Raw genomic sequence first — 20,000 nt, 5'->3', positions numbered from 1 at the left:
AATTTAATCGTTGAACGGTTGATACCCACACCATGGAATTGTTCCATGATAAAATTTTTAAACTTCCGCTGCACCGGGTATCAATCGTGATTGATTAGAGAGCCGCGTTTTCCAACAGAGTTTGGCTGGGGTGGCACATCTGTTAAAAGATAACGCAGGTGTCCTAAGATGAGCTCAACGAGAACAGAAATCTCGTGTGGAACAGAAGGGTAAAAGCTTGTTTTATTCTGATTTCCAGTACGAATATGAACCATGAAAGCATGGCCTAATGATCCTTTAGACCTTCGGAATTTGAAGCTAGAGGTGTCAGAAAAGTTACCACAGGGATAACTGGCTTGTGGCAGCCAAGCGTTCATAGCGACGTTGCTTTTTGATCCTTCGATGTTGGCTCTTCCTATCATTGTGAAGCAGAATTCACCAAGTGTTGGATTGTTCACCCACCAATAGGGAACGTGAGCTGGGTTTAGACTGTCATGAGATAGGTTAGTTTTACCCTACTGATGACAGCGTCTCAATAGTAATTCAACCTAGTACGAGAGGAACCGTTGATTCGCACAATTGGTCATCGCACTTGGTTGAAAAGCCAGTGGCGCGAAGCTACCGTGCGCTGGAATATGACTGAACGCCTCTAAGTCAGAATCCGGGCTAGAATCGATGCATGCGCCTGCCGTCCGCTTGCCGACCCGCAGTAAGGGCCCTCGGGCCCCCAAAGGCATGTGTCGTTGGCCAAGCCGTCGCGGCGGACAAGCCGCGTCGGCCGCCTTGAAGTACAATTTCCATCGAGCGACGGGTAGAATCCTTTGCAAACGACTAAAATACGCGACGGGGTATTGTAAGCAGCAGAGTGGCCTTGCTGCCACGATCCGCTGAGATTCATACCTTTGTCGCTCTGATTCGTCCCTCCCCACCCTCTTGCAACATCCGAAACCTATGACCACTGGGGGCTATATATTTACTATAGGTCAATTGTTCATATTTGACTCACGAAGCCAAAATATGCATGCTATATTAGTTGGTTTATCCAAATAATGTGATAAATGACGGGAAATTGAGAAATTTTATTACTTTTCCTGAAACATGGGAAACATTTGCCAAGTATAATATAAGAGGGGGGCGAAAATAAAAAAAAATTATTACGTATGTCGGAGTTTTAGATAGTGCGCCGTACTTGGCACGTGCGTGCGAGTGCCCAGATATTAGGCAAATGAAGCATGCGCGGGGGCGGCACTTGGCACTTTGGGCACGTCGGCGTGCGCGTGTGATCGGAACGAAGCAAAACGTGCGAGTGTCCTGATATTAGGCAAATGAAATGTGCGTGTGTGCGGCACTTGGGCACGTCGGCGTGCGCGTGCGGTCGGAACATGGATTCGTGCCACCATGGGTGCCCATATTGGGAGCACCGTGCGCACGGGCAGGCGGTCCCGTGCGGCACGTAGAGCAAACGATCGAGTAAATTGATGATTCTCACGGCAAAAACATTTTTTCTCTCGAGTTTGCATGCATAAATAAGGCATGTAAGTGGTCGAATTTTCATTTTGCCAAAAAAAAAAAATTTAAAAAAAGAAAAATTTTATTATGATTCCTCGGCCTAAAAACCCATTTTTCCTGAAACTTGGGTTTTTTTTCCTAAGTATACTATAGGGGTAGGAGGGTGTTTGACCGTGGGGTTGGTTGAGGTGTTGAGGCAATGCATGTCATTGCCCCCCATGCTCGGCCAACCTCATGCCAACCCAACCCAATGGCCGCCGCCTCCGGCCCATTTTCTGCCGGCGACCAGATATTAGTGAAATGACGCGTGAGGGTGTGTGGTCGGAACATGGGATAAACAAAACGTGTGAGTGACCTGATATTAGGCAAATAAAACGTATGCGTGCGCATGCGCAATGCGGCACTTGGCACTTGGGCACGGCGGTGTGCGCGTGTGGTCGGAACATGGGAGAAGCAAAATGTCCGGATATTAGGCAAATGAAATGTGCGCGTGCACGTGCGCATGCGCAATGCGGCACTTGGCACTTGGCACTTGGGCACGGCGGCGTGCACGTGCGGTCGGATCATGGGAGAAGCAAAACATCCGGATATTAGGCAAATGAAACGTGCGCATGCGCGTGCGCATGCGCAATGCGGCACTTGGAACTTGGGCACGTCGGGCATGGAGACGTGCGCGTATGGTCGGAACATGGGAGAAGAAAAACGTCCGGATATTAGAAAAATGAAACGTGCGCGTGCGCGTGCGCAATGCGGCACTTGGCACTTGGGCACGTCGGGCACGGCAGCGTGCGCGTGTGGTCGGAACATGGGAGAAGCAAAAAGTCCGGATATTAGGCAAATGAAATGTATGCGTGCGTGTGCGCATGCGCAATGCGGCACTTGGCACTTGGGCACGTCGGGCACAGCGGCGTGCACGTGCGGTCGAAACATGGGAGAAGCAAAACGTCCGGATATTAGGCCAATGAAACGTGCGCGTGCATGTGCGCATGCGCAATGCGGCACTTGGCACTTGGGCACGTCGGGCACGGCGGCGTGAGCGTGTAGTCGGAACATGGGTGAAGCAAAACGTTCGGATATTAGGCAAATGAAACGTGCGCATGCGCAATGCGGCACTTGACACTTGGGTACGTCGGGCACGGCAGCGTGCGCGTGTGGTCGAAACATGGGTTTTTTCTCCTAAGTATACTAAAGGGGGAGGAGGGTGTTTGGCCATGGGCTTGGTTGAGGTGTCGGGGCAATGCTTGCCATTGCCTCCCATGCTCGTCCAACCTCTTGACAACCTTCCCCGATAGGCGCCCCTTCCGGTCGCCGCTCCGGCGGGTTTTCCGGCCGGCGGCCGGCAGGGGCGTTTTTTCACCCCGACGTCATTTCGCACCCCGTTTTGGCTACGTCCTGATCACGGAATGCAGTCTTGGCTACGTCCTGATCACGGACTCTCAACTGATGATACCCAGATCTCAAGTCAATCTTGGAGTAAATTGATGTACCCTGCAGCTGGTCAAACAAGTCATCAACACGAGGCAACGGATACTTGTTCTTCACAGTGACTCGATTCAGCTGCCGATAGTCAATGCATAGCCGCATCGACCCATCCTTCTTCTTTACGAAGAGAACAGGAGCTCCCCAAGGAGACACACTAGGACGAATGTACCCCTTGTCCAAAAGATCCTGTAGCTGATTCTTCAACTCACGCATCTCTGACGGAGCCAGACGATACGGTGTTCTAGAAATAGGCGAAGTACCCGGCATCAACTCTATGCCAAACTCAACTTCCCTAGCAGGAGGAAAACCCGGAATTTCATCAGGAAACACATCTGGAAATTCATCCACAACAGGAATGCTCTCTATCTTAATACTCTCAGTGGACAAATCAACTGCATAGATAAGGTAGCCTTCCCCGCCAGACTCTAGAGCTCGACAGGCTCTCAAAGCTGATACCAAAGGCATCGGGGGTCGCGCTCCCTCACCATAGAAAAACCAGCTCTCACTCCCCTCCGGATGAAAGCGTACTAATCTCTGATAGCAGTCCACTGAAGCTCGATAGGTAGTCAACACATCTATTCCCAGAATGCAATCAAAGTCGTCCATCGCCAGGACCATAAGATTCGCTAACAGAATGTTCCCTTCGAACTCTAAAGGGCAACCCATCACTAGACGCTTAGCCAAAGCAGATTGGCCCGTCGGAGTAGAAACAGACATCACTACGTCTAGTGCAATGCATGGTAACTTATGCCTCTTAACAAAACGTGCAGAAATGAAGGAATGAGATGCACCAGTGTCAATAAGTACAAGAGCAGGTATACCATAAAGCATAAATGTACCTGCGATGACTTTCTCATTCTCCTCCACAGCCTGATCATGTCTCAGGGCAAACACCTGGCCAGAAGCTCGTGGCCTCATATGAGAACTCCCAGCAGACTGTCCCTGCGACCTCTGTTGAACGGTGGCCTGAGAACCCAATCCTGAACCAAAACCACCTCCCCCAGACATTGGGCAATCTCTCCGGATATGACCAGTCTCTCCGCAATGGAAACAAGCTCCAGAAGCTCTACGGCACTTGTCGGATGGATGGTTCTTTCCACAGTGATCACACTTGTCCTTCTTACCATAACGGACAATACCTCCAGAACCAGAGGAAGAAGAAGATCCAGACTTCTTGAAATTTTGGGCACGGGGACCCAAAGAACTAGCAGGCCTCGACTGAGGAAAAGACCTGTTCCGCCGAATGATGTCCTCTGCCTGATGACAACGGCTCACCAAACCCTCGTAGGACATGTCGTCACCAACCGCCACACGGTCATGGATCTCAGGGTTAAGGCCCTGAAGGAACAGATTATACTTCATCTCTGAGCTATCAGCAATCTCGGGGCAATAAGATAGCAGATCAAAGAACCTCTGCTGATACTCATCGATAGACATGGCTCCCTGTCGCAGACTCAGTAGCTCGCCTGCCTTCGACTGACGGAGTGCCGGAGGAAAATACCGCTTTTGGAAAGCTGTGCGAAACTCGGCCCAGGTGGCCACTCCTCTCGCCGCAACAAAAGGTGCAGAAGTAAACCTCCACCACCTGCGCGCACGCCCATCTAGAAGATAGCCAAGGGTCTCCACCTTCTGCTCCTCGGTGCATTGGAAAGTCTGAAAAGTCGTCTCCATGCGGTCTAACCAGTTCTCCGCATCCTCCGGAGACTCACCTCCAACTAAGGGCTTAGTACCCATAGCTAAGAATCGACGCACAGTGAAACGCTCGTCGTCATGGTGACGATGACGCCGTTCTCGACGAGGCTCCCGGTCGGCATCACCCCAACGCCCACCAACACTGCCATGAGAACTCTGGTCGTCACGATTTGACATCTACAAAAATACCTCAAGATGAGACTAAATCCCAAGAATTCTTTTGCATGCTCTGATACCATAAATGTAGTGACCCTTACCCGGATCACCTACTAAACAGAACTTATGCATGCAATTAACTTAATTAAACAGATATCAGAATAAAACCGCGGAATTCAATAACATTATACAATCCCAAGTAAAGGAATCTGTAATTTATCCAATAATATACAACCAAATCGAATAGCTGTATAAACCCAAACAACAGTAATAAAACCTAGACGAAGCTCCAGCTGGCCAACCACTGACTAGCCCCTCCTGGATCCACCCTCCTCGTCCAATCGCAAACCTGCCCCATGGAATAGGGTGTCCAGAAAATACAGAGTACGAGACGTGAGCATAAAATGCTCAGTGCGAGAGTATGAGTATACATGCATGCAAAGTGAACTCCCTATAGACTCGAGGTCAAAGATCAGATAACAGAGACAGACCGGGCCCTGGTATGTAGCACGCTGTGCCGTCGCTTCAGGAGGTGGCTCCCATACCGAGATAACCGTGGATACGCCGGACCCAAATCGATGGAAGTCCATCCACTAACAGGATAGGGTACAACCCTACTAACAGACATCTCGAAAGAGATACAGCAAGATGCAAATGAATGCAGCATAATATCATGGCATATAAATCATGCAGTCACATAATACATGCATACTTAGTCAGGATATCTCGAACAGTACTTCCGTACCTCAAAACAGTGAAAGCTCTACCAACTCTAGGTCCACGCCTATAGTCTGCTCTACACTGCCAAATGATACTACTATCATTAAAGTGCTCTAAAAGCCTTAACTAAGCTATTGCATACTCCTAAATATTTATAGGAAGCAAAAGCTATACCTTCGTCCGTCGTTAGCCCTTTGATGTCGATGCCTCCAGAACTTGGGCACGACTCCGCTACGACTACCGAACGCCTCTCCGACCTCCGGACCAAGCCTAAGAAGACTAGAACAGCTCCAAAAGGACTAGAAAGGAAAGGAGAACTCGGAATTGGCAAATGAAAGTGAAACCTCGGCCTTCTATTTATAGACAACGATCGGAACTTCCGATCCTTGATCGGAACGTCCGAACCTCGATCGGAACGTCCGATCCTGCCATCGAAGCTTCCGAAGATCCTGATCTGCCACGTGTCAAAATATCACTTGTTGACTCCGGATAGGGGTGATCGGAGCTTCCGGTCCTGATCGGAGCTTCCGATCCAACCACACGTCATGCCTGACGTAATAACATCGGTGCCTCCGATCGCTCATCGGAGCTTCCGATCCTGTTCGGAGCTTCCGATCGTGCCTTCAGAGCTTCCGATCCGTCCGATACCTAATTCAATTAATTAGCATTGATCCTTTAATTACTAAATTAGGGCACGGGCTACTACAGAAGAAGTGCAAATTTGTAATTCGAAAAGAGTAGTCTTTATAGAATGATCATTATTTACTCCCTCTTTGAATTCGTGTCCTTCATTTGGTGCCATTAGCCTAGCCTAACATTATAAGCCAAATAAGACCTATTGACCGAGTTATAGTTGCCTAATATACTAGTGGAGAGGGGTTGTGAGAATTTTGCCTATGGACTGTTGATAGACACAGTTAATGAATGTGGATTCTTGATCAAAAACATGCACATACTATTTTTCATTGAGTTATACCAGTCATGAGTGTGTGTATTATTGAATGTTTCAAAATCTTGATCCTGATATACCCGAAAAAGTCCTCATGATTCTAGAATGTGTGAATTGAATTTAGAGTAGAGTATTCCAAAATACGGAGTTGCGAGATTTTGAAGTTTGCAAGGTTTGCTAGTTGGTGTTACATTTTCAAAATGTCAGCATGTTGATTGATTGGATTGTTTATTTTGTGGAAAATATTTTGAGGCTTAAGAAGATTGATTTCACTTCCTTGTTTCGTTGTTCTGTTGTGTCTGCATGTTAGTCTATCACTTATTTTGCTCGAGGGCGAGCAAAAGGTTAGTTTGGGGAGGTTGATAGGAGTAGTTTTTATGTGTTTTTATTGCTTGTTTTGTGTTTGTTTTGCTTTCGTTTCGTTTACTTATTGTCCGTTCTTTTCCATTCTTGTTCTTTATATTGTTTTATTATGTTCGTATTCACTCCTCTGGTTTATCTATTTTTATGGGAGGAAATCACTAAGAAATGCCGATACTTGGTCGAAAGTTGATGCACAGTAGAGGCCATGCAGATAGAACAAGAAGAAAGGCAAAATTCTGGAAAAAAAGAAGGGCGCGCGGGCGGCCAATATCTACCGCGCGGGCGCATACACGGTTGAGAAAAACAGTAGGTTGGGACTTTAGGAGGCGCCCGAGCGGCCATATTCTACCGCGCGGGTGCGGTCACGTATTTTTGAGACAGTAGTGCAAGGAGTTTCGAGGCGCCCGAGCGGCCAATTTCTACCGCTCGGGCGCGGCGCGCAGATTTTATTTTTTTTATTATTTTGAGAGTTTATTTCGGAAAGGATTCTGGGGAACTATAAATACAATTATTTCTTTAGTTTTTGAGGGTTACACGGGACGCATATCAGAAGACTACCGGCAGCTGAACGTTTGATATTTCTCTTCTCCGTTGGGAGTTTTTCCTTTTCTTCTTCTTCTGAATTTTTATGTTGAACATCTTGGAGATTGAATTTTTGTAATGAATTCTAGTAGCTAAACTATTATTTTGTTGGAATCGAGGGGATCCTAATCCCGAAACACTGTAGTGTGATTGAATCACCGAACGTATTGGGAATTGATTTATGTTTATAATTGATTTTATCATGTTTTCTTTCTATGTTGATGAGTAGCTACCTTTAACATAGATTCGTAAATTATGAATTGCAGTCGAGAGATAGGTTTATAATTAGGACGAATGATATAATCCATGGACTTAAAATATGCATAGAGATATGGTATTTAGTACATGTTGATAGCCATAGACCACCAGGTTGAAAGTTGTAGAATTCATAGAACGCAAAGCAATCAGTCGTGATAAATAATTAGAGAGATTTAATTACTTCACTGATTTGATTAGTTTGGCATCACCTCGAGAGAGAGTGTCAATGTTATAGGAACTTCTGTTAAATTTATAAGAATAAATTAAGTTCCATTCGTCCAGTTCAATTAGGGAAAAGGTGAACCGAAATTCCAACAAAATCATTTTGAATTGTTATTCTTCACTCTGAGATTTGTTGGCTTGGTTGTGAATTTTAAGTTTATTTATATTGAATTTTAATTTTATATGTTAGTTAATTCACAAATTACTTTTTCGATACTTTGTGTAGTTAAAAATTGAAAAGACAAATTATTTTCGTTAGTCCCTGAGGACGATAATCGTACTCAGTACATTATATTATAACTTGAATCGTGCATTTGCGATTTATTCGAGCTTAATTGATAGATATATTTACGTTGATTTTTTGTGGTAGTATTTGCTCGATCAAAGGGCATGTGTCGTTGGCCAAGCCGTCGCGGCGGACGAGCCGCGTCGGCCGCCTTGAAGTACAATTTCCATCCAGCGACGGGTAGAATCCTTTGCAAACGACTTAAATACGCGACGGGGTATTGTAAGCAGCAGAGTAACCTTGCTGCCACGATCCGCTGATATTCAGCCCTTTGTCGCTCTGATTCGTCCCTCCCCACCCTCTTGCAACATACGAAACCTACGACCACTGGGGGATATATATTTACTATAGGTCAATTGTTCATATTTGACTCACGAAGCCAAAATATGCATGTTATATTAGTTGGTTTATCCAAATAATGTGATAAATGACGGGAAAATGAGAAATTTTATTACTTTTCCTGAAACATGGGAAACATTTGCCAAGTATAATATAAGAGGGGGGCGAAAAAAAAAATATTACGTATGTCGGAGTTTTAGATAGTGCGCCGCACTTGGCACGTGCGTGCGAGTGCCCGGATATTAGGCAAATGAAGCATGCGCAGGGGCGGCACTTGGCACTTTGGGCACGTCGGCGTGCGCGTGTGATCGAAATGAAGCAAAACGTGCGAGTGTCCTGATATTAGGCAAATGAAACGTGCGCGTGTGCGGCACTTGGGCACATCGGCGTGCGCGTGCGGTCGGAACATGGATTCGTGCCACCATGGGTGCCCAAGTTCGGGGAACCGTGCGCATGGGCGGGTGGCCCCGTGCGGCACGTAGTGCAAAAGGGCGAGCAAAACTATGATTCTAACGGCACAATGTTGTTTTCTCTCGAGTTTTCATGCATAAATAATGCATCAAGGTATTGGATTCGTGCCACCATGGGTGACCATGTTGGGAGCACCGTGCGCACGGGCGGGCGGTCCCGTGCGGCACGTAGCGCAAACGATCGAGTAAATTGATGATTCTCACGGTAAAAACATTTTTTCTCTCGAGTTTGCATGCATAAATAAGGCATGTAAGTGGTCGGATTCGCATTTGGCCCAAAAAAAAAAAATTTAAAAAAAGAAAAATTTTATTATGATTCCTCGGCCTAAAAACCCACTTTTTCTGAAACTTGGGTTTTTTTTCCTAAGTATACTATAGGGGGAGGAGGGTGTTTGACCGTGGGGTTGGTTGAGGTGTTGAGGCAATGCATGCCATTGCCCCCCATGCTCGGCCAACCTAATGCCAACCCAACCCAATGGCCTCCGCCTCCGGCCCGTTTTCCGCCGGCGACCGGATATTAGGTAAATGACGCGTGAGGGTGTGTGGTCAGAACATGGGATAAACAAAACGTGTGAGTGCCCGGATATTAGGCAAATAAAACGTGCGCGTGTGCGTGTGCAATGCGGCACTTGGCACTTGGCACTTGGCACTTGGCACTTGGGCACGGCGGTGTGCGCGTGTGGTCGGAACATGGGAGAAGCAAAACGTCCGGATATTAGGCAAATGAAAAGTGCGCGTGCGCGTGCGCATGCGCATGCGCAATGCGGCACTTGGCACTTGGGCACGACGGCGTGCGTGTGCGGTCGGAACATGGGAGAAGAAAAACGTTCGGATATTCGGCAAATGAAACGTGCGCGTGCGCGTGCGTGTGCGCATGCGCAATGCGGCACTTGGGCACGTCGGGCACGGCGGCGTGCGCGTGTGGTCGGAACATGGGAGAAGCAAAACGTCCGGATATTAGGCAAATGAAACGTGCGCGTGCGCGTGCGCAATGCGGGACTTGGCACTTGGGCACGTCGGGCACAGCGGCGTGCGCGTGTGGTCGGAACATGGAAGAAGCAAAACGTCCGGATATCAGGCAAATGAAACGTACGCGTGCATGTGCGAATGCGCAATGCGGCACTTGGCACTTGGGCACGTCGGGCACAGCGGCGTGCGCGTGCGGTCGGAACATGGGAGAAGCAAAACGGTCGGATATTAGGCAAATGAAACGTGCGCCTGCACGTGCGCATGCGCAATGCGGCACTTGGGCACGTCGGGCACGGCGGCGTGCGCGTGTAGTCGAAACATGGGAGAAGCAAAACGTCCGGATATTAGGCAAATGAAATGTGCTCATGCGAAATGCGGCACTTGGCACTTGGGCACGTCGGGCACGGCGGCGTGCGCGTGTGGTCGGAACATGGGCGAAGCAAAACTAGCGACTGCCCGAATATTAGGCAAATGAAATGTGCGCGTAGGTGGCACTTGCGCACGTCGGCGTAAGCATGTGGTCGGAACATGGACAATGTAAAGCGTGCTCGCACTTGGCACTTGGTACTTGGGTGTGCGCGTCCCCAAAACTTGGGAAAATGAAACGTGTGTGTACTTGGCACTTGACACTTGCCCGTGATCCACGAAAAAGGTACCTAAGTTGCACTCAAACGTCCGATTAGCATGAATGATTCAAATTAAAAAATTTTGTTATCATCCTTCGTGCAAATAATGCATCTAGGGCGTCGAAATCGGGCCACCATGAGAGCCCAAGTTAGGGGCAGTGTGTGCACGGGCGGACGACAACGTGCGGCACGTAGCATAAACGAGCGAGCCAAACTATGATTTTCACGGCACAATGTGGTTTTCTCTCGAGTTTTAATGCATAAATAATGCATCTAAGGCGTCGGATTCGTGCAACTATAAGTGCCCAATTTGGGGGCACCGTGCGCACGGGCGAGCGGCCACGTGCGACACGTAGCGCAAACGAGCGAGCCAAACTATGATTCTCAAAGCACAATTTTGTTTTCTCTCAAGTTTTCATACATAAATAATGCATCTAAGGAATCGGATTCGTGCCACCGTGAGTGTCCAAGTTGGGGGCACCGTGCGCACGGGAGGGCTGCCCCGTGCGGTACGTAGCGCAAACGAGCGAGCCAAACTATGATTCTCACGGAACAATGTTGTTTTCTCTCGAGTTTTCATGCATAAATAATGCATCTAAGGCGTCGGATTTGTTCCCACATGAGTGCCCAAGTTGGGGTCACCGTGCGCATGGGCGGGCTGCCCCTTGCGGCACGTTGCGCAAATGAGCGAGCCAAACTCTGATTCTCACGGCACAATGTTGTTTTCTCTCAAATTTTCATGCATAAATAATGCATCTAAGGCATCGGATTCGTGCCACCATGAGTGCCCAAGTTGGGGGCACCGTGCGGCACGTAGCGCAAACGAGCGAGTAAATTGATGATTCTCACGGCACAAATATTTATTTTCCTCGAGTTTCATGCATAAATAAGGCATGTTTGTGGTCGGATTCGCATTTGGCCCAAAAAAAAATGTTTAAAAAAAGAAAAAAATTATTATGATTCCTTAGTCCAAAAACCCACTTTTCCTGAAACTTGGGTTTTTTCTCCTAAGTATACTATAGGGGGAGGAGGGTGTTTGGCCATGGGCTTGGTTGAGGTGTCGGGGCAACGCTTTCCATTGCCTCCCATGCTCGTCCAACCTCTTGACAACCTTCCCCGATGGGCGCGCCTTCCGGTCGCCGCTCCGGCGGGTTTTTCGGCCGGCGGCCGGCAGGGGCGTTTTTTCACCCCGACGTCATTTCGCACCCCGTTTCTTGCTATATTGCATGCATGAGATTTTTAGACATGAGGATCGCGAACTCTTTGTAGGCTTGTTTTCTATTACGGTTGGTCGAAAAGAAGGAATATCGATGTTTGGGAATCAAGCATGCGTAGGTGTTCGTCATTGTTGTTCTTAAGCTCCTATGCAATCATCAAAGTCCCTCGGTTTAGGATGCTTGTGGTGCTGGAAGGCACATTATGGTCATTGCTATCGTGGATCGGCGAGCAAGTCGTGTGAGTCCCGTTCTCTTTATTAGAGCATGGGTCACGCTTGCGATTGATTTCCCACATCTTCGTGTCCGAATATCTGTGCTTGCATATGAGGTTGAGAATAAGCTTGAAACTCCAATAAGGTTTGCATCCCCAAAATTAGGGGTTCGATCATGATATCTCGTGCAAGACGTTTCGAGTGGGTTCGATCATGATATCTCGTGCTTGTGGCAGTTGTTTGGATGCGTCCATGTGGAATTTTGTTGCATGTTCGATCTGCCATAGCCTTGAGTATTGGTGCTCTTAACCCCCCCTGCAACCATCAAAGTCCCTTGTTTCAGAACGCATTGGGGCCGGAGATCACATTATGGTCATTGCTATTGTGGATCGGCGAGCGGCGAGAAATCGCGTGTGTTCCAATCTTCGTTCGACATTTTGTTTCTCCCGTAGCTTTGATTTTATTGCCAGGGATGTGTATCCGTGTTAGTCAGGGCATTTGCTTGAGCTCTTCGGCTGTTTTCCACCTCTTTCCATTGTATTGGAACGGTGGATGACTTAGCCTAGGTGTTTGAACTTTGCGTACGTAACAACACGTGAGTGGTGGTCGGTGTGTTCGGGTAAAGTTGAGTCCCTGCTTGCGCAGCGAAAACGTATCCGGAATGCCTCTTCAGTGAATGGTTCAAGTATCGGGAACATCTTCTTTTGCTGCGAGCCCTCGGGTTCGTGGTACGGGATGATATTTGCAACAGATGTCGTTATCCAACTCTCACGACTTTTTTAATGGTCTTGAGTTTTTGGATCAATGGCACCTCGCTTGGTCTCTCGGTCACGGAGTACCTCGTGGGTATGAGGCATCATCGGTCTCTATTTGCCCCAATAAAAAGTGTCCAGCGCTACTTGCGAACGACAATTGGTGTTGTTTTGGATTTTTCCATGCGGTGCCAAGAGTCGACATGGAATTCTACCTGGTTGATCCTGCCAGTAGTCATATGCTTGTCTCAAAGATTAAGCCATGCATGTGTAAGAATGAACTAATTCAGACTGTGAAACTGCGAATGACTCATTAAATCAGTTATAGTTTGTTTGATGGTACCTGATACTCGGATAACCGTAGTAATTCTAGAGCTAATACGTGCAACAAACCCCGACTTCTGGAAGGGATGCATTTATTAGATAAAAGGTCGACACGGGCTCTGCTCGTTGCTGCGATGATTCATGATAACTCGACGGATTGCACGGCCCTTGTGCCGGCGACGCATCATTCAAATTTCTGCCCTATCAACTTTCGATGGTAGGATATGTTGGAAAAACTGGCGGTCAGATCAATCACGATTGATACCCGGTGCAGCGGAAGTTTAAAATTTTTGTTATGGAACAATTCCATAGTGTGGGTATCAACCGTTCAACGATTAAATTATTGTGTGTGTAAAATTTAAATAACAGTTATTAAATTTTACCTCCAATCTCGCAACGAGATTAATGGACACCAACAAATTTGATCTGCTCTTGTTGTCTCTCCCCGGAACCGATGAACTCCTTCAATCAGGTCCACGAACAGAGGTTTAAATCCCTCTGATAGATTGCACTAGAAAATCTATCAGAAGTTTTCTGCGAAGAGATTAAACGAATCTGATTCGTTGTTCCTGACTGCAATTAAAAATCACAGACCGGAATTTCTCGGGCAGAGCAGGAAGGGGACGGCCGAAAATTCTTTGAGAGAGAAGGGTTTCGATTTTTGCTCTGTCTCAAAAATTATGACCTGTTGTGTGTAATTTCTGTACTGAAATAACTTATTTATAATGCAGGCCACTAACACCTTAGGGCCCATTAATCATAAGCTGGGGCCCGACAAGCAAAGCCCGCTCGTTCAGAAATTAATATAAAATTCATCGTGACTCCGATTGATGAACTGATTTCACCAATGTGCACAGAAACCATTTCTGCACATTTTAAAGTCAAAATAAATTTTCCTGAATCCGAATTCAGTGGTTTCCAAAAATGTCCATCCCTATGTCATTTTAGGAAATCCTACTCCCTTACTCTTATTTAAGAAGTCCAACTCCTTAGTTCATTAAATTTAACTCTTTAAATTTAACTATCTCAACGGGGATTAAAACTCCATTACACTGTGTGACCCTCAATGGTTCAGGGATACAGCTAGCCGTGGGCTCACAACTCCTTGTGACTCGGAACAACACTTTCCGACTTGCCCAACGAATCATGGTAAAGCGCCTAGCAACATCGCCCCATGATTCCCTAGGTATCACTGATAGTGCCTACAAGAACCAGTAGATTTTGGTTAGCGTACAGTACGGTCCCTTCATCCATATATCCCGATCAAATTAACAACCATTGGTATATCGAGAGTCGCTCAAGATTCGATGACTATGCAATGCATCTTGAAGATCAAATTAGTGACATCGCATGTGCTACTAAGAAACCATTTCTTAAATCACATCAAGTACTCTGGCCAGAGATTTGTCACACTAATATCTCCTCAGATCGCATAGGATATCCACACTCGCAAGTATGTGGTGAATCCTTGACAACAATGCATTGACTCCTATATGTGTCGTAACTGTACCCAATCTCGACACCTGATGACCCCCTCAGAGTCGGTAAACGAGTCAAAGCACAGTACTAGCATATAGAGTCTCCATGATGTTTCAAGTCGTAAGGACTAATGGTGTACAACCAAAACCGCGGACTTTATCCACTCGATAAGTGATAACCACTTGGAAAGTCCGGATAGGGTAGTTCGACTATTCATCCTATGAATATCCATTTGCATGCTTCGAACATCTCCATGTTCCCTAACAATGAAACGTGGTACTCCGCATCGCAAATGCTAGTCTCAAACTCGAGCGATCCTTATCCTTATTATCGGACGGCTCAATCGACTAGGAACGGTTTTAGAACATACAGTGACTATAAGATGTATTTCATGATAGACATCTCCATGTTCTACCACATCTTACATACACTATAGTATATTCAAGGTCTTTATCAAAACAACAATAGTATATCACAATATAACAATATGAAGTAATATAAAGTCATTGCCATAAAAGTGTAAATAATATTAAACAAAAGATTGTTTATACAAAGAGTCAACAAAGCCCATAGCCACACAGTTGGCTCACTGGGCACCCACTCTTACAATCTCCCACTTGCCCTATAGCCAACTAGTCATACTACGTAGACCATTGCTTCGCGATGTTTGTCAAACAATGGTCCTGGCAAAGGCTTAGTAAGTGGATCAGCGATATTGTCTGCAGAGGCCACTCGTTCGACACTGATGTCTCCTCTTTCCACAATCTCCCGGATTATGTGGTATTTCCTCAGTACGTGTTTGGATCTTTGATGAGACCTTGGTTCCTTTGCTTGAGCAACGGCACCCGTGTTGTCGCAGTACACCGGGACTGGACCAACAAATTCAGGAATGACGCCCAACTCTTGGACGAAATTCCTCATCCAAACGGCCTCTTTAGCAGCAGCTGATGCTGCAATGTATTCAGCCTCAGTGGTGGAATCCGCTGTGGTGTCCTGCTTGGAACTCTTCCAAGAGACAGCACCGCCATTGAGCATGAACACAAATCCAGAGGTTGACTTCGAGTCATCCACATCACTTTGGAAGCTAGAGTCGGTATAGCCTTCCAGTTTGAGTTCTCGTCCTCCATAAACCATGAACATATTCTTAGTCCTTCGCAAGTACTTAAGAATGTCCTTCACGGCTTTCCAATGCATCTGACCAGGATTAGACTGATATCTGCTCGTGACACTCAGAGCAAATGCTACATCCGGTCTGGTAGATATCATCCCATACATGATACTACCTATAGCTGACGCATATGGTACATGTGTCATATTCTCTATCTCTGCATCAGTCTTGGGACACATAGACTTGGATAGAGAAACTCCATGACACATGGGTAGATGTCCTCTCTTGGACCCATCCATTGAAAACCGTTTCAATATGGTATCGATGTAGGTTGATTGAGTGAGTCCTATCATTCTCTTAGATCTATCCCTATAGATTTGTATCCCAAGAATGTAGGATGCCTCACCCAAATCCTTCATCGAAAATCTACCTGATAACCATATCTTTGTTGACTGCAACATCCCTACATCATTCCCAATGAGTAGGATGTCATCAACATAAAGTACTAAGAATGTCACCGCATCCTTAACTACTTTCTTGTACACGCACGGTTCCTCCGGGTTCTTGATGAAACCAAAATCTTTTATTGTTTCATCAAATTTCTGGTTCCAACTTCTTGATGCTTGTTTTAGACCATAAATTGATCTCTGAAGCTTGCATACCTTATGCTCGCTTCCCATGGATGTGAACCCCTCAGGCTGCTTCATATAGATTTCTTCCTTAATGTCTCCATTAAGAAAAGCAGTCTTCACATCCATTTGCCATATCTCATAGTCATACCATGCAGCTATGGCAATCAGGATTCTTATGGACTTGAACATTGCAACTGGTGAAAAGGTTTCATCATAGTCAACTCCTTGCCTTTGAGTATAACCTTTAGCCACCAATCGCGCCTTGTAGGTCAATACCTTACCATCAGGCCCAAGCTTTCTTTTGTAGATCCATTTACACCCTATCGGAACAATTCCATCGGGAGGATCTACTAAAGACCAAACTTGGTTTGTATGCATCGAATCCAATTCTGACTGCATAGCTTCAAGCCATAAATTCGAATCCGCATCAGAAATTGCTTCCTTGAAGTTTCTTGGATCACATCCAATGTCGGGTTCATCTTGATCCCCTTCAAGAAGAAGACCATATCGAACTGGAGGTCTAGAAGTCCTTTCGGATCTTCTAGGTGCAGGCGTGTCCAGCAATGGTTCCTGAGGTGTAGGATCGTTATTTTGTATTTCGGGTTCTTCTCGAACTTCTTCGAGTTCCATATCTCGCCTTTCTTATCCAATAAGAATTCCTTCTCCAAGAAGATGGCATTCCTAGAAACAAACACCTTTGTTTCAGCAGGATAATAGAAATAATATCCGATTGAATTTTTCGGATACCCTACAAAATAACATAAGCTGGATCAACTATCCAACTTATCTCCCACTGTCCGCTTCACGTAAGCAGGACATCCCCAAATCCTCAAGTACGAATACTTAGGAGCTTTGCCATTCCATAACTCGTATGGTGTTTTGTCCACTGCTTTAGTGTGGACGTTGTTCAACAACAATACCGCCGTTTCAAGCGCATAGCCCCAAAACGAAGGTGGAAGCTCAGTGAAGCTCATCATAGATCGAACCATGTCCAACAAAGTTCGATTACGACGCTCCGATACACCATTAAGCTGTGGTGTCATAGGAGGAGTCCACTGAGAGAGAATCCCATTCTCTTTCAGATAGTCCAAAAACTCGGTACTCAAGTATTCTCCACCTCGATCCGATCGAAGTGCTTTAATACTTTTACCTAGCTTGTTTTCTACTTCAGCCCTGAATTCTTTGAACTTTTCAAATGCTTCAGACTTATATTTCATTAAATATAAATACCCATACCTTGAATAATCATCAGTAAAGGTAATGAAGTAGGTGTGGCCATGTTGAGTCCCTACTCTAAATGGACCACAAACATCTGTATGGATCAAATCCAACAGATTTTGACTACGCTCAGGTTTCCCCTTAAAAGGAGATTTAGTCATTTTTCCTTTTAGGCAGGATTCACAAGTAGGTAGAGAGTTAATATCAGACATATCAAACATGCCCTCTCCCACTAGCTTGTTCATCTTCCTTGAGGAAATATGACCTAGTCTAGCGTGCCAAAGGTTTGCCGGGTTTTGACTATCGATTTTCCTTTTGTTTGTTGTCGCCGGTTTGTCAATACAATTCACTGGAACGTCTTTTAGTTTTAAATTATATAGATCGTTTTCAAGTTGTCCATTTCCAATTAAACATTCATTCTTGTAAATATTGCAAATCCCATTCACAAAATTACAAGAATAACCATCTCTATCAAGCATAGAAATAGAAATAATGTTTTTAATTAAATCTGGCACAAATAAAACATCTCTCAACAATAATTTAAAACCATTCTGCAAAATCAAACAAACATCTCCAATGGCCGTAGCTTCAACTCTGGAACCATTCCCGAGCCTCAGCTGGGTCTCACCCATTCTAAGCCTGCGACTTCTTGTCATCACCTGCAAATCATTGCAAATGTGAGATCCACATCCGGTATCCAATACCCAAGAAGTTGTATTAAGTGACATGTTTATTTCGATATAGAACATACCCTTTGCAGTTCCTAACTGCTCAAGATACTCCTTGCAGTTGCGCTTCCAATGACCCGGCTTCTTGCAGTAATGGCAAACATCCTTGGATTTTCCATTGTTTGAAGCCTTTGTCTTTTGCTTCTTCTCGGGTTCCACTTTCTTGGGTGGGGCAGAACGTTTCTTGCCCTTCATACTTGGCCCCTTCTTAGCAGAAGATGAGGAGCCCACCAAGAAAGCTGGCTTATCCTTCTTAAGTGTGGATTCATATGTAACGAGCATATTGACCATCTCTTCAAGGGTGGCCTCTATCTTGTTCATATTAAAATTTATCACGAATCCATCAAATGAAGAAGGAAGAGATAGAAGCAGCAAGTCCACATTGAGTTCATGCTCCAACACCAAATCAAGGGTCGCTAACTTCTGTATGAGCCAAATCACTCGTACCCCATGATCACGGACCGAAGTCCCTTCACGCATGCGGCACGTCATCAACTCCTTAACAGTAGAGAACCTTTCAGCCCTCGACTGAGCCCCAAAAAGTTCCTTGAGTTGCGCGTGAATGTCAGCAGCATTCACCGTGTCCTCAAATCGCCTCTGGAGTTCATCAGACATCGAGGCTTGCATATAGCATTTGGTCTTGATGTCATGGTCACACCATGCATCAAGTTTGGCCAATTCCTCCGGACTTATGTCAGCTGGTGCTTCCTTCGGAGGTGCTTTCTCTAACACGTAGAGCATTTTCTCCGAAGTTAAGACAATCTTCAACTTCCGGAACCATTCCGTATAGTTGGCGCCAGTCAGCTTGTTTTGTTCGAGGATCGAGAATAAAGGATTTCGCGAATTCATTGTATGAAATACTGAAAAGGAAAACAGACATATATCAATGATTGTTTAACAATTTACTAAGACATAAAATAGGCGAATTTAATTTTATGAATCTCACTCCCACTATTTTAACGATTTCACCACCCTCTAGTGAAAACGGGAAACTTTTTCCTTAGTGAGAACATGGAGTCCAATTGACAAACTTATGGTCCCGAATAATATCAGCCAACCATAATTCTCAAAAGGTAGAGCCCAATTGCTTCCAAAGCAACCCCCATGTGTTTACCTCATGTCCAATAAGGGCCCAATAATATGACGCCGTTTAAAGTGACATGTCAAGATGACCCATCAATATTAAGTTGTGATGGACGGTCGCCATGTGGATCCCCCAATAATATGAGCCGATCCCATGGGAGTTCCACCCAACTTACAACATTTGTCGATCCAATGTACAGCTTTCCGACGGACGGGCCCCCCCAATAATATGAGCCGGACCGTATCCGCGGGTAGCATCACATACATTGACCGTTGATGGAAGGTAGGAACATTTAAACAATATTTAAATTTCCTTTATTTATCTTGATATAAATTTTAAATCATATTTAAAATGAGGGATTTTTAATTATAAAAATATTTGTCTCATCATATTTAATTTATTGCATGCATTGCCGGATTCACGCAATTTATGTCTAAACATGCATACAATCATAATATCACATATTATATAGGATGATCGATTCCATTTCTAATTGACCCGTGGTTGCCAATCACGGGTCTTAGTCCAATCCTAGGTAATATGCAGTATGCAAATGCAATCCTATTACATATGCTTCCAATTTACATTTCTTCAGTCTTCATTGTCTGCTGGGCCCACCATCTTCAAATCTTGATCTCCCACTA

General features: G+C 45.6%; 1 pseudogene; it reads left to right on the top strand.

Annotated features, from left to right (window-relative positions):
- The window catches only part of LOC140893792 (28S ribosomal RNA), a 5,160-nt pseudogene extending 4,262 nt beyond the window's left edge, over positions 1 to 898 (top strand).
- The last annotated feature ends 19,102 nt before the right edge of the window (positions 899 to 20,000 follow it).

Source organism: Henckelia pumila, chromosome 3 (genome assembly GCF_033568475.1).
Source record: "Henckelia pumila isolate YLH828 chromosome 3, ASM3356847v2, whole genome shotgun sequence".
NCBI lineage: Eukaryota > Viridiplantae > Streptophyta > Magnoliopsida > Lamiales > Gesneriaceae > Henckelia > Henckelia pumila.
The sequence above is the reverse complement of the archived record's forward strand: the minus strand, read 5'-3'. Positions and strand labels throughout refer to the sequence as shown.